Raw genomic sequence first — 11,365 nt, 5'->3', positions numbered from 1 at the left:
TTTATTTTGTTAAACATTTCCCATAATATTTTAATCTGGTTTGGGCACTACGTGGGAGTTTTGCTGGCCCTGGTGGTCTGTAGTCGGAGCATTTGATCCCTCTGATTTAGAGCATGTTTCTTTCACTAGGTTGTTGATAATTTGGAGTTTTTTTGAAAACTATTTGTTCATATCCTTTAACCCCTGATCTATTGGGGAATTGTTCTTGGTCTTATGCATTCGTGTAAATTCCCTTTAGGAAAAAAATTAAGAAAGAAGGGAGGAAGAGAGAAGGAAGGAAGGAAGGAAGGAAGAAAGGATTTAAGACACCCCCACCCCATCCCAAAGAAGCTAATGGGGGAAGACCATAGACAAAAGGGAGTTGAAAAGCAAGGAGGGATTGGTAAGTGGGAGATGAGGGTATCAATGAGAAAGCTGGTTTTGAAGTCTGGGAAATCAGGAGCAGAGCTAGGAAGGGAATGAAGACTAGCTAGCTTGAGCCACCGCATAAAATGGAAGGCTCCAAGAAGAACTCACCACTCCAAGAGGAGGAATAAGCCTGGCAGAGGGATATTCCAGGGCTTGAAGGCTACAGAAGTGGTTGGATGTTCCAGGGTAAGGAGGCCCCAAATTCTGAGGGAAATTTCAATGTGAGATAGCTACTAATGCATAGTTTTGAAGTCCAGAATGTCAGGAGCAGAGCCAGGAAGGGGATATAGGAACATAGATAAAACACATATATGTATTATACATATATTTCATATGAACACACACGAAAAGTATGTGCACACACAAAATACATATTTATACATATTGATGTATACATAAAACTGTATTTTGGAATCTGACTTTTATCAGTGGTTTTTTTCTACTCAACAGTTTCTTTTATTCTGAGTTAATTTTGTTCATGTAAAAGCTTTTAAATTTTATGTAATTGAATCGGTCTATTTCATGCAAAGTTATTTTCAAGATCAGACAAACCACTAAAGGCTTTAGAACATTTTTATAGATTTTTCTGTTTCTGTATCACATTCATTTCAAAATGTATCCCTCCTTCTCCTGCCCAGAGAGCCATCCTATATTACAAACAAAAGGAACAAGAAGAGGTCAGCAAAACTAACCAGTGCATCGACCATATGTCACATTATATGCAATTTTCCCTACCTGTGGTCCTCACCTGTGCAAAGAATGGGGGAAGATGAATTTTTTTTCATCTCTTTTTTTCGGGAATGAATGTGGTCATCATCATTACACAGCAAAACCCGAAAACTCCTGAAACCGTAAGCCAAAAGCAATTCATTCCATTAGTCACACAGCCTCAGCTCAGTGGTGATGTGATTACTCTCTGCTCTCCCTTCTTTCTCTCAGTGTTCATTGTTTATGAACAACAACCTAAGTAGGAGAGAGAGCAGGTAGACTTTGGGTCCAACGAATACTAATATAGACTTCTCAGTGAAGAAGCAATGTTTTAGTACAAAATTCAATTCCATCCCTTGAGCAGCTGGTTCTGGAAACTCATCAGGGAGCAGTAGGTTTAAAGGAACAAAGGTGAAAGGGGGATGGGGCTGGCAGCTAACAAAATTAGGGGGAAATGGTTAGGCTTTTCTCTAATTAATGTCCCAACTGGTTTAACAGAAAGATGTGGAGCTGCACAGGAAAATAGGGACTAGGAATGAATCCAGCTAAAATATAATTATCAGATGAGGAGAAGGAAAATAAAGTATGTTGTTTTAGCTAAGTCACAGAGTCAGAATCTCATCTCTGGAATGAGTCCTGGATTTAAAAAAAAAGAAAAAAGATAATCAAAAGAGCAAAACAAATTGTGCATTTAAAAAAAACACATCCATTTCACATTTGTGTCTCCAGACTTGTGTAATTTTACAAAGATAAAACTAGGCATAAAAAAAGTAAGCCTAGGCTTTAGTGTAATAAGGTTGTTGTATATTTGAGGATATATAAACCAAATGAAATTCAGGTGATTTACCAATGTGGGATGGGAAATCTGATCAATAATTCAACTCAAAGGTAGAAAGTTGACTCTGCATTTGATTCTAAGCAATGATAAACAAACTCTATTTTTGGGGAGAGGACAAATACTATGTTTAAGCTTCACAATTTGCAAGGGCTCTGATGATCAGGAAAGCCTAGAAAGCCTGCTATTTCTTATTATTTCCTTTCTAAAGGTTGAATTCAATTAAAAAAATTGTTATTATTATTATTTTTTAATTGGGTCTCCCTATCCCTCCAGGCTAGAAGCGTAGTAGCCACTTACTGGCCTGATCCCATCACCCACTGCTATAGAAGCGGTGATCTGCTGTATTTCTAACAGCATGGTGGCCCTCTGCTCCTAGGGGCTCACCATATTTTTGCTGGACTTACACGGCAACCCTGATCACTCGTAGCCCTACTAAAGCTCATAATGCCCAAACTGAAGTGATCCACTACCCTCAGGCTCCTCAGCAACAGATACTACAGGTGTCCACTGCCACTTTATTTCATTTTTTTTCAATGAACAAACATTTATTCTCTCTCCTTTACTCCTCCCCTTCCCTTTACTCTAAAAGGCAAAAACGAAAAATGAAACTTTTGAAACTGATACGACTAGTCAAGTGAAGCAAACTGAGACACTGGCCGAGTTAAAAAAATGAAGGAATCGCTGAGTCCCCCACCTCTCTGTCAGGAGGTGAATAATGCATGTTCTTCATCATCAGGACTCTGGAATCATGGTGGGCCATTGGCATGGTCAGAGTTGTTACATCTTTCATAGTTGTTTATTTTTTTGGTGTTGTCATTGTCTAAATTGCTCTTCCAGTTCTGCTCACCTCATTTTGTATCAGTTCACACAAGTCTTCCCAGATTTCTTGGAAAGTCAACAAGTCAAGTTAGCAAGCATTTATTGAGTGTTTACTACATGCAGGTACTGGGTAATGCTCCAGAGATACAAAGAAAAATAAAAACAGTCCCTGCCCTCAGGGACCTTACATTCTAATATGCCAACAATGATATATGTATATGTATATGTGTATATCTATCTATATATATATATCTATATCTATGTAGATATAGATATATATACACACATACACACACACACACAATATATGCAGTGTGGCATTAGCAGGCCATTGGGGAGAGGCCTCTCCAAGAGTGTGGTATTTGGGTTGAGTCCAGAAAGAAGGTGGGGAAGCCAGGAGACAGAGGTGGAGCAGGCATGGGGGGGACAGACAATGAAAAGGCACAGTTGGGAGATGGAGTGTCCTGTGTGAAAAACATTAAAAAGGCCAGGGTTACTGAATTGTAGAAGACTTGGAAAGTATGATAGTGTAAGAAGACTGGAAAGGTAGGAAGGGACCAGGTTGGGAAGGGCTTTAAATGTCTGAGCGTTTTGTCTGATTCTGGTGGTAATTAAAAGCCACAGGAATCAATCAAGTAAGGAGGGGTGTGTGAGACATGGAAAGACTACATTTTAGAGAAATCGAATGGATTAGGATGGAGACATCTGAGGCAGGGACAGTCTAGGTGTGAGGTGGTTTTAGGGCCTTGTACCAGCATTGGGCAGCTAGGTGGCACAGTGGACCTGGAGTCAGGACGACTCATCTTTGTGAATTCAAATCTGGCCTCAGGCACTTACTAGCTGTGTGACCCTGGGCCAGTCATTTAATTCTGTTTGCCTTAGTTTCCACATCTGTAAAATGGGTTGGGGAAGGATATGGCAAACTACTCCAGTATCTTTGCCAAGAAAACCCCAAACGGAGTCACAGAGAGTCGGACGTAACTGAAACGACTGACCAGCAACACCGACACCACCAGTAGGGCAGTTGTGTGAATGAAAACAAGGGGACTCACACAAGAGATATAAGAAGATAGACATTAGATTGGACAACAGATGAGTGATAGTGAAGAGTCAAAGTGGACACTGACATTTGGAGCCTAGGTGGGTGGGAGGAGGATGGAACTCTAGACAGTAAGAGGAATCTTGGGAAGAGAGAAGGGGGTAACATAATGAGTCAGGAGACGTAGTGTAGTGTTGGAGGAAAAGCAAGGAAACAAATATTTCTGGATCACAGAGTACATAGAGGGGAGTCAAAGATAAGAAGTCTGGAAAGGTAGGAAGGCATCAGGTTGTGATGGGCTTTCAAAGCCAAACAGAAGACTTTATATTGGGTCATACCATTCCTTTCATATTTTCCTTCAGCACAAGAGGATTCGATTACATTCACATTCCATATGGCCATTCTGCAATGGATGGACCTCATATCTTTCCATTTTGAAGTCAGACATGGGATCCTCCAAGTCAAGGAAGTTGGTTGCAAGGGTGGGCTCCTGGGGCACTACTTCTAATTTTCCCTATTACCTGAGAGAGAATGGCACAGTCTTAGAGGGCTGGACTTGGAGACAGGAAGAACTGAGTAAGAATCCTGCTTAGACTTTGCAGTGGGGTTTAACTAACTTTCAGCCTAGGTTGACTTCATCTTGGTTTTAAGTGATTGTGGGACTGCTGTAATTTGCTGAGTAAGTACAATGTATGACAATGTTTATCCACAGAAATATCCCATACCCTTTATCCTGTTTCAAGATATGTGTTATTAGCTGCCATTAGCTCTCTATACCATATATCACTTATATTCTCTTGAATCTCTGTGGTTAGTTTATTTTCAACTACTATGCATCCCATGTACCTGTTAATGTAGCCAATCATAAAAGAAGACTGACGAGCACTTCCTCCCTCCCCCCTTCTGTAAATCTTATAGTAGTCTAATTAACTTGTACATAAGACACAAATTCCTTTACTGTATGTTAAAATTGATTGACAAGCGACTGTGTTGCATAGTTTTCGTTTTTGTTTTTTTAGCTGCTACAATGTTTACTAGCTGTGTGACCCTGGACAAGTCACTTACCCAAACTCTCTCGGCCTCAGTTTCCTCATCTGTAAAATGAGGGAGTTGGATTCAGTGGCCCCTAAAGTCCCTTTCAGCTCTAAATCTATGATTCTATGACTTTATGACCCTCTCCTACCTGTTCTATTTTTCCTGGCTTCTCTAGCACCATACACTGACCACCCCAACCCAAAGGTGAAGTCTCCCTCCTCTTAGAGGTGCTTGACTGTTACATTCCTCATTTGGATCTTGCCCTATAACATTTATTGACCCTTTCCTCCATATAATTATCGAGAGTTTAAATTCCAAGAAGGCATAGACCATTCTGTGGATGGTTACATCCACGGTTCCTAGAAAAGTAGCTAGCACGTTGTTTTGTTGCTGTTCGGTGGAGTCTGACTCTCCATGACCCCATTTGCACATTGCAGACACTCAGTAAATAAAAGCTATTAGGTAGGGGATGAAGGGCAGTATCAGTTTCCATTTACAAGGCTAAGAGACAGGAGAGATAGAGGCCAGGGGTCCAGAGTCTATCTAATAAGCTACAAGTGGGCAGTGAGAGATGGCCAAATCAGTCTCTGGTTGGAAGTCCCCATGGGGGTTTTTTACTTCTCTGTTAGACAGAAAACCCTTCTATACAAATACTCACAGTTAGTTCCCTATTCCCTAAAACTGTGGCTAAAAATGTGCTCTGCTCTTGGATCCCCTCCCTCCTTATCCTATTTCTACTCATTCTTTGTGAAATCCTAGCCCTGGATTACTCCCACCACTAGGTATACTACAAATGTATGCTGTCCAACTTCGTTAGGCACTCACTATAAATCAATCCTTTTATTCCTTTCCAATTCCTTTCCTAGCCTACTCCCCATAGAATCTATATCCTTTTCTTCTCAAGCCACCCATACCTCCCCCTATCCTTACCCTTTCTGCTGAGGACCTCCCCTCTTTACTGAAAAAATGGAGGTCATTCTCTGTGAGCTTGCTCTTCTTCCTTTTTATTCATCCCCAAACCCCTTGACATCATCCCCCATTCTCTCCTACTTTCCTCCAGCCTCTGATAATGAGGTGGCACATCTCCTTGACAAGACTAACCCTCTTTATATGTGCCCTTGACTCTGTCCCCTTGAGTCTTTTTCAGAAGATTACTCCCTCAAACATCCCCTCCCCCTTTCTCATCTTCAGCCTTCTCTGTCTCCTCATTGGCGGCCATCTCCAGTCATTCTAATGAATATCTGGCCATTGGACCCAGATAGCTCTGGAGGAGAAAGTGAGGCTGGTGACTTTGCACAGCCCTCCCTCATTCAAATCAAAGTGAATAGCAAGTCATATCATCAACTCCGATGTCATGGTCCTCTTCAAGAATGAAGGACTAACACAGTCTCCTCATTGAAAGCAGTAGCCTCCCAACATGTTCAAACCTTCATCACCCTTACAAAATCTTCACTAGACTCTATCAGCCCCTCAAGCAATTGTCCTACATCTCAGCTCCCTTTCTTAGTCAGACTCCTTGAAAAAGCTATTTCCTTTCCTTCTCTTACTCATTCTTCAACTCTTTGCAAACTGGTTTCTGATTTCATCATTCCACCAAAGTTGCTCCCTCCAAAGTTTCCAATGGTCTCCTAATTGCTAAATCCAGTGACCTTTTCCTAAGGCTCCTTCTTATCAAACTCTCCCTTGGTCTTCAGTCTGACATGGCTACATGCCTATGGACATTTCAAACTGGATGATGTCCTGGAGACAGCTCAAAATCAACATGTTCAAAACCAAATTTCCCTATTTCTATTAAGGGTACCACCATTCTAATGGTTCTCCATGCTTGGAACCTTGGTGTAATCCTCAAATCCTCACTCCTCCTCACCCCACATAGCAAAATAAGTTGCTAAATCTTGCCATTTCTATCTTCACAACATTTCTTGCATTTGACCTCTTCTCTCTACCCACATAGCCACCACCCTCATCACTCCTTGCCTGGACTATTGCAATGACCTCCTAATTTTTCTCCATCCTATGTCTCTCCCTACACCAATTGATTTTTCACATGCTAGCAAAGATTTTTCCAACCATATCTCCCATTCCCCCCAACATGATGAACTCCAATGGGTCCCTATCGCATCAAGGACTGAATCTAAACTCCTGTGTTTACTTTTAAAGGCCTTCACACCTTGACTCTTTTCTTAGCCTTATTATACATGATCCCTCTTCTTGTATTCTTTGGTTCATCCAAACTGCTCTTCTCTTTGTTCCTTACACATGACATCATCTGTCTCTGTGCTTTCCTTCTATCTCTAATGCTTGGAATGCACTCCCTCCTCACCTCCACTTCACAGAACCCTCCCTTCTTCCAAGACCTGGTGTAAGGGTCACCTTCTACACAATACCTTTTCTGACCTTCCCAAATGCTCTTACCCTCTCTCCTTATATTGTATTTATTCCCTTTAAACTTATTCTGTCTATACTTATACATGCATACATGTCTTGTCTCCCCTGTAGAATGTAAACCCTGAAAGCAGGAATTGCCTTATTCTTTTATTTGTAAACTCAGCACCTAGCACAATGCCTGGCACATAGTAGGTGCTTAATAAATGCTTATTGATTGGTTGATTGAAAAGTCACTAACTAAATTGATTGTTTTTGTTGAGAGGCAGAGGCACAATAGAAAGAGGGCTGAACTGGAGTGAGGTGGGTGGGAAGTTCTAATCTTATCTCTGTCATTTATTAGCTTGGATGATTTAGCCAAATAACTTGGCTAATTACTCTCTGTATCTCACTTCCTCCTCTGTAAAACAATGGAGTTAAAGGATGTGACCTCTCTCAAATCTCAGCTCTGATCCTTACTAGTCTTGTGATCTTAGGCCAGTCACTTTCATGTTTCAGACCCTCAATTTCTTCATCTCTGAAATGCGGACAATAATAACTATATGGCTCAACTCATAGGAGTATTGTCAGGAAAGCATGTAAAGGGTGTCATCATTTACATTCACTTTCAGCATAGCCTTTACTATGGCTACACAGTTTATTTTTTGTTCCATTAATTTTGATAACACCCTATAACCCTAGCTTAGAACACAGAACCTGATGGCTTTGTCCTCTTCCCTGGCTCTGATATACAACCAAACCAGCTCATATTCCTAGTCTCCCCCATGTGGTCATTCAAATTATAATTATATTTCTTATAGCTTAAATTTAAACTAAGGAAAAATGAAAATGGAAAAAAAACCCCCAAACTCTTATATACTTTGTATCTCATTAGCCATTGCTTGACATGACTGACTTTTCCCTCTATACTGGGAGCATAGTTAAAGAGTGCATTTCTCTCCTCTGTGCTTTGGTTACCCTGATCTCATTTCTTTGGAAAAGAAAAGAACAGTCATTTATGGGTTGTCAAACATCCTGATGGACATGGGATCTTCCCCACCTCCATTAGTGCAGAGCTCCTTCTTCTTGACCCCCTGACTCTAGACAATCAATAGTCACAATAAAAAAAAAACATTACAGCTCACTTTCCGTAAATGCAATCTCAGACTGAGGGAGATCTGGCTGTTCTTCATAAAACATCCATATCTGGCTGACATTCAGAAGAATGGTTGCACTTTAAAACAAAAACAAAAACAAAAACAAAACAAAACAAACCCCAAACATCCACAATGACCTTGGGCAACTCACACTTGGGCAACAGTTCTTGGGGTCTCAGTTTCTTTATCTGTAAAATAAGGGGATTAGCATAAATGATTTTAATTTTAGTATTTCATAATACTCTGACTAAAACCTTAAAGCTGCCCACAAATGATTATGAAAATAAATGAGAACACATATTTATACCGCATGGCAAGGTTTGCAAAGTGCTTTCCTGACAATAGCCATGGGGGCGACCATCTTCATTTTTCAGATGAGGATTCAGGTCAGGTCTTAGGGATTCAGTGACTAGCCCAAGATCACAAAGCTAATACGCATCAGAGTTGGGATCTGAGAGATGAAAATATTTTTGAAAATTCACTGAAGAAAAAACACAGAAGGGGACACAGAGAGAGAGCAATTTTGTGATTAACTTGGTAAGATATATATGTATATGTGTATAATATATACACATATACACTGCACATAATACTTCAGTTTCTTATATAATCCTTTTTTTTGCTCCTTTTATCTTGAAATGTTTGTGTTTGTTGAAGATTGTTAAGTTGACAGGAAAAAAATAAAGTTCAAATGAGACTAATGATAAAAAGCATTTATAAATCTTAAAGCATTCTATAAATTGTAGCTGTTGTTTTATAGTAGACTCTATGAATAAATCATTATCCCAAAATACTCTGAAGGAACTAAGGTGGGCTGTAAAAATGGATAAATAAGATTGAGGCAGAAAACTCACATCAGCAAGAATTGTGTCTTAATACTGACTAGTCTAGTGTTCTACATACTAGAGTCACGGCTTCTCTGTTCAGATTAATTGTGATTGCCTGGAAATAACCAAATAGTCTTGACCTAGCCGAGCTGGCCAAGGATTATACAGATGCAGTTGCCTCACCAGTTAAATGAGAAAATCAGCCTACATGATCTCCTAAGGTCCTTTCCAACTGGACTGTTTTGTGATTCTATGATAATGGCAGACTGGCCGCGCTCCTCCATGGTTTACAAAGTGATCTTGGTAAACAAGAGCTCATTTAATCTTCACAAGAGCCCTGTAAGGTAAGTACAACAGCTATTATGATCCCCAGAGGCAGCTAGGGAGCTCTGTGGATAGAGCATTGGGCTTGAAGTCAGGAAGAATTCAGCCTCAGATACTTCCTAGTTGTGTGAACTGGGTGAATCACTTAACCTCAGTTTGCCTCAGTTTCCTCAATTGTAAAGAGTACTTATGCCTCAGGGTTGCTGTGGGGACCAAATGAGATAATATTTACAAAGTGCCCAGTACATAATAGGCCCTTAATAAATGTTTGCTTCCCTTTCTCCCCATTTTACAGATGTTAGGGGCAGGATTCAAATGTAGGTCTGTCCTGACTCCACATCCAGGATTTGTTCTAGGAAACCAGACTCTCACACACACAAGGAAACACCTTTCGAAAAAGCTTCCTCTTGCTGAAACCACTATTCCACGTCTGACACAGAAGCTGTAGATGGCAGGTAACATAATGTTAAGCAATTAAGACTGAAACAGAGATGCCCTACAGGATTCCTTGTGTGTCCTAAACCTTAGCATGGAAGGACATTGACTTTAAGAGCAGAGAAAAGGCATAGACGCGGAGCCAGGCTTTTTCTCTTACGCAGGGGAGATTGAAATCTTTCAGTATGGGGAGGGTTAGGGATGGGGGATAAGGGAGTGGGCTGGAGAGGGCTGTTACCTGATCCTTATTTCCCATTCTGCCTGGAGGATTTGAGTTGCTGCTAGGCTGAGCTGCAGCTCTATTCTTAACCTCGGGCTCGCTCCCTGGGGAACAAAAAGAGAAGCCAATCAGGCAAGCCTTCCTTTTGTTCCTCCCCTCCGCCCCCAACCCCAGGCTGGGGCCCATGAAACAAAATAGCTGCCCCTTGTCAAGCACTTTTACAGAGCATCCTTCACCCCAGCCCTCAGGTGAGTTAAGTAGTGCATAAGCATCTCAATTCACAGGGGAGGAAACGCGGGCTCTGAGGAGTTACGTTACTCACCCCACGGTCACACTGTCTGGCGGTGGGTACTTTTCTTTTACTCTGGGGAAACGTGAACGTCTTTAATACACGCTTCCTCATGATGTATTGCTGCTGGTCTTCCCCTCCCTCTTTTCAGGTTCTAGAAGGTGCTCCTCTCTCCTCCCTTCTCTTCGGGAGTGCTGCCCTCTTCTCTGGACCTCCTCCTATTTCTCCCGTCCTTCTCAGGCTTCTTTCCCTTAAGCATGGTTATCCTCCGAGGTTTTGCATATTTCTCACTTAATCCTCACAACCACCTTGGGAAGAAGGCGCTATAATTATCTCCATTTTGCTGTTGAGGAAGCTGAGGCTGAGAGAGGTTACATGATCGAGAGAGATCACAAAGGTCAAAATGACTTGCAAACCATGGAGCGTTATGTAAATGTTAGCTATTATTATCGTTGTTGTTATATGACCTGCCCATGGTCACACAGGTAGTATCTCAGGCAGCATTTGAACTCAGGTTTTGGTGACTCCAAATCTACTACACCACGCCTCTTTCTCTCTATACTTTTTCTCTTGGTGGACCTTCCCATTAGTTAAATTATCATCTAGAAGCAGACCTTCAGATCTATAGTATATGACGCTAATCTCTCTCCAATGTACCAGGCTGCAGGCTATCTCTACCAAGAAGACCCATGGGCGTCTCAAACTCAGTATGTCCAAAAGGGAACTGGTCATCTTTCCCCATAAACTCATCACTCTTTCTGGTTTCTCTTTCTGTTGAGGGTGTCATCATCCTTCTGGTCACTTGACTCATCCTTATCTCTCTCCTGTCCCTCATCCCCTATATCCAATTAATTGCTGAGCCTTGTGCATTCTACCTCCAGGACAACTCTTTCATTTCGTCC

At 41.3% G+C, this 11,365-nt stretch overlaps 1 long non-coding RNA gene across 1 annotated transcript; it reads left to right on the top strand.

Annotated features, from left to right (window-relative positions):
* Positions 1–962: 962 nt before the first annotated feature.
* Positions 963–10,110, top strand: LOC110205501 (uncharacterized). The gene is made up of 3 exons (XR_002323596.2): positions 963–1,259; positions 2,544–2,705; positions 9,815–10,110. It is a non-coding gene; the product is annotated as an uncharacterized LOC110205501 (long non-coding RNA).
* The last annotated feature ends 1,255 nt before the right edge of the window (positions 10,111–11,365 follow it).

The sequence above is a fragment of the Phascolarctos cinereus genome, unplaced genomic scaffold (assembly GCF_003287225.1).
Source record: "Phascolarctos cinereus isolate Bilbo 61053 unplaced genomic scaffold, phaCin_HiC Scaffold_5;HRSCAF=322, whole genome shotgun sequence".
Classification (NCBI taxonomy): Eukaryota; Metazoa; Chordata; class Mammalia; order Diprotodontia; family Phascolarctidae; genus Phascolarctos; species Phascolarctos cinereus.
This window is presented reverse-complemented; position numbering and strand designations above follow the sequence as displayed.